Source organism: Neomonachus schauinslandi, unplaced genomic scaffold (genome assembly GCF_002201575.2).
Source record: "Neomonachus schauinslandi unplaced genomic scaffold, ASM220157v2 HiC_scaffold_367, whole genome shotgun sequence".
In the NCBI taxonomy this organism is placed as follows: Eukaryota; Metazoa; Chordata; class Mammalia; order Carnivora; family Phocidae; genus Neomonachus; species Neomonachus schauinslandi.
The window spans coordinates 19,138-23,229 of NW_025409064.1; the positions used below are offsets into that span (position 1 = coordinate 19,138).

At 49.0% G+C, this 4,092-nt stretch overlaps 1 non-coding gene across 1 annotated transcript; it reads left to right on the top strand.

Annotated features, from left to right (window-relative positions):
* Positions 1-1,907: 1,907 nt before the first annotated feature.
* LOC123323720 lies at positions 1,908-2,011 on the top strand. Its single transcript, XR_006539516.1, has one exon. It is a non-coding gene; the product is annotated as a small nucleolar RNA U13 (small nucleolar RNA).
* The last annotated feature ends 2,081 nt before the right edge of the window (positions 2,012-4,092 follow it).

Below are 4,092 nucleotides of genomic sequence, written 5' to 3' on the forward strand. Positions count from 1 at the left end.
GAAGGAAGGAAGGAAGGAAGGAAGGAAGGAAGGAAGGAAGGAAGGAAAGAAAGAGAAAGAAGAAAGAAGAAAGAAAGAAAGAAAGAGAGAGAGAAAGAGAGAGAGAAAGAAAAAGGAAGAGAGAGAGAAAGAAAGAGAGAAAATGTTGAAGGTAGGTTCATTGCACTCAGAGACAAACTCTGTCCCTTTGCCCTCGGGATACACCCTGAACCTTAGCCACTTGGCTTTGAAAGTCTCACGTGGGTGAATGGGTGCCTGGCTGAGCAGAGCTCCCTCACTTCCCCCGTCCCTGATGATAGGTGGCCCAGGTGTCACCTGATGCAGAGGAGAGTGGGTTAATGTGTTGAGAACTCACCCCTGCATGTGAGAGCCAACCAGCTGGCTGTGTGGGAGCAGGCTGGGGCTTCGGGAAGCGTTTGGTATGGGACTTCAAGCAACAATTTGGTCAGAGGGAGCTTGGCAGCCCGGAGGAGACATCACGTAAGCCCGGCACGAAAACAACAGAGCTTTGAGGCCAGCGGTTTATGGGTGTTTCCAATAAAGACGCAGAGCCCAGCGCCTCTCTGAGGCGTCCCCAGCACAGGAACACAGCACACATTTATCTGGCCACATTTGCACTTTTAAGCACTTAGGAATATCCAGAGAAGGGGCCTGTGTGCCTTTCCAAGCATCCTGCTGGCCTGCCCCTGAAATCAAAGCTGTGAGGTCAGATGCGGATAGGGGAGAGGGCGGGGCGGAGCCAGGACAGGCATTAAAGGCTCAGGATGAAATGGCTCCTCAGTGGCAGACAAAAGTATGCTTTTTCTTAAACCATGAACCTGGAATGTGCCCTCTGATGATGATTACAGGCCGAATCAACACTCAAGTGATGGAAACCAGGCCCACGCTTTGCTCATGGTGTCCAGGCTGGGACAGCTGTGGCCTAATGAGATCCAGAAGCATTACCGTGCTCACTAGCAGGTCCTCAGGGGAGGGGGCACCCAGGCGCTGTTCTGAAGGGCTCCCTGCCCAGCTCGGGGGCTCTGCAGGTGTGCACCAGAGTCAACCGCATCCCACCCATGGACTCCTTGCTTGGGTGACAGGAAGGGGTTGTGGTGCTAGGGTCGGAGCATCTGGACAGAGCTCTTCCCGGACCTCCTCCCCAGCTCGAACCGTGACCCAACTGCCTGCAAATTTCTCAACTACATCTGGAAATGCACGTAAATTGTGCTCCCTTTGCACTTGGTGGAAATGATATTCCTATCTGATACATAATGAAGTCCCATGATAATGCACTCACAATAACGTAAGATCAGATGAATATACAGGGAGGGTGATTGCTCCGTGCCCCCTGGTCATTCCACCTACCTCATTAAAACACAAGCCCACATTTTATGGGACCGAATTCAGGGGGCCCTACTTAGGAATTTACTATATTTTTTTAGTGACCTAAATCATGCATAGAGAAATGCCAAGCATGCCGAAGCCCCCTCCACCTGCTGCCAGGACCACTTCAGTAAGAGACAGCCCTGGTAAGATGCTGTTCTCAAGGACATTTCTACCTGAAGGAGCTTACATTTTATTTTATTTTATTTTTTAATATTTTAAGGTTTTATTTATTTATTTGACAGAGAGATACACAGCAGGAGAGGGAACACAAGCAGGGGTAGTGGGAGAGGGAGAAGCAGGCTTCCCGGCAAGCAGGGAGCCCGATGCGGGGCTCGATCCCAGGACCCTGGGCGGAAGGCAGATGCGTAACCGACTGAGCCACCCAGGCGCCCCAGGAGCTTACATTTTAAATGCCTGTGGGTCACTGTCACCTCTCAGTGGTCCCCCAGGTAGCGGCTCAACAGTTTACGAGGTGCACGTGGTCTCAGTAGTAATGTTTAGTCCCTCGCAGAGTGAAGGGGAGAAAGATGGCTTAACGGATCCTTTCATAGCTCATGAGCGTGATGATTGGGCGTTCACGCCGTTGTGCGCTATGTGCCCCCCTCCAACCTTGTTACGACCTCGGCACGTTACCCGTCTGACATGAACTTGGAGGAAAAAAAAAAAAAGATGGCTTAACAGAGAAGTCAGGGCAGAACATTTATTCTGGTCCGCACAGGACTGCAGATCCAGACTTGCCCTTGATAATAAGCTGCTTCCTCACACAGCTCTGGGGAGGGAGTACGGCTGATAATTAATTCTCCACCATTTGGGATAGTATAGATCCAGTTGTTCCCTCCAGCATCGTCTTCCCCATCACCATTATTGGAGCCACTGGTCCTGAGAGCTGAAGCATTCTTGAGAGATTGGAGACCTGCGCATCACTAATCTTGCTTCATGTCATTGTCAGTGACAATCTCGACTGTGAAGGAGCTGTGATTCCTGAACAAGAAAGAAAAGTACCTTCTCCACAGCTTCAGCACAAAAGACGACCTTGAAGAGGAGACATCCAAGTGTGGAGGGGGATAGGAGGAAGGTACCGATTTTCCACAGTTAATATTGTTCAGGCTTTCTGGAAAAGAAATCACGGTACAATTTAGACGTGGCCACACTCTTGGAGGAAGTTTGCTTCACTATCTGGAGTCCCGGCCTCTTTAAAGGGGCAGAACTCTCCACATGTGACTACAAGGTTGCTGTAGTCCTGTCTGGAGCAGCCCACAAGCAGACAAGTCAACAAACCCAATCTCTTACTCACAAACAGAATCGTGTGAACTTCTCCCTGCCCTCTGGCTTTACCCATAGGAAGTAATTCCAGAATACACTAGAATGTTCTAGAGCTTCCCAAGAGTTCTGGAATGCCTATACTCTCCGACCAAGCCTACCCAGCTCTCTCCTCCAGAGCCCTTGCAGACTTTAGAATCTCCCACCTACAGATTCTTCTCCCACCATGAACTGAACTGGAGTTCAGAGACTGCTTGTACTTCATGTCTGTTAACCTCACCACTCAAATTGATTTGCTACTCAGTATGTTCTCACTATACTGCATTTCCTTTTTCTCTAATTTATTTTTTTTTAAGATTTTATTTTATTTATTTGAAAGAGAGAGAATGAGAGACAGAGAGCATGAGAGGGAGGAGGGTCAGAGGGAGAAGCAGACTCCCTGCCGAGCAGGGAGCCCGATGCGGGACTCGAGCCCGGGGCTCCAGGATCATGACCTGAGCCGAAGGCAGTCGCTTAACCAAGTGAGCCACCCAGGCGCCCTCCTTTTTCTCTAATTTTTAATCACAGGCTACAGTGGATGTGTGAGAGGCGGGAGAGCCCCCACCTCCAGTCTTGTCAGCAATTTGTAGTAATTGTGGGACCTCCCTGACCCCCAGAGGTAGTTATATGCTCCCCCTTTGTGTCCTCAACCTTCAATATAAAAGCTCACTACACTTTTTCACATTCTGTGGTGACTGTCTGATACGCCTTCACTCTAGAAAATAACATTTACTGAGCACTTCCTACCTGACCGTATTTAACATACATTATTTCCATTCCTTTAAGATAAGTATTCTTTATACTATTAACAGATGAGGAAACTAATGTTCAAAAAGATAAAGTAACTTCTTCAAGATCACACAGAGAAAGACGGAGCAGAGAAAGCAAGCTTCGGCTGGGCAGGCCTGGCTCCAAAGCCAACCTTTCCGTGGCCTCCCTGCAGTCAAAATCCTATAAACCTGATCTGGGCTCAGACTTTCCCTCTCTGTCCTGGAGGTTAACCCTGAGACTGAGAAGTTTCATGGGACATGGGACTTTCAGTGCTAAAACCAGGACAGTTGTCCATCTAGGGAGTGTGGACAGCTGGACCTTAAAGTGGGCCTCAGGTGTAGAAGGTAGATGCCAGGGAGAACGGAGCCAAGGGAAAGAACGCCCACTATATGCAAAGACGCCCCCTGCAGGGCAGACACTGTGATGACAAGTCTTCCACCGGGGCAGAGGGTTACAGCTTTAGTCTCCAGGCCAGGACACAATTAGGATCATCTGGAGAGTAGAGACGGGACTTGTCAGTGGGTGAGATACGCCAGACATTGGAGAAACATCCTCAAGTCTTTTTTCCGTGTATATAAATTCAAGGAAGCTAAAACTAGATAAAAATGTTTGAAAATATTCATGGATCCAGTGGACTCACCCACCTCAAATGCT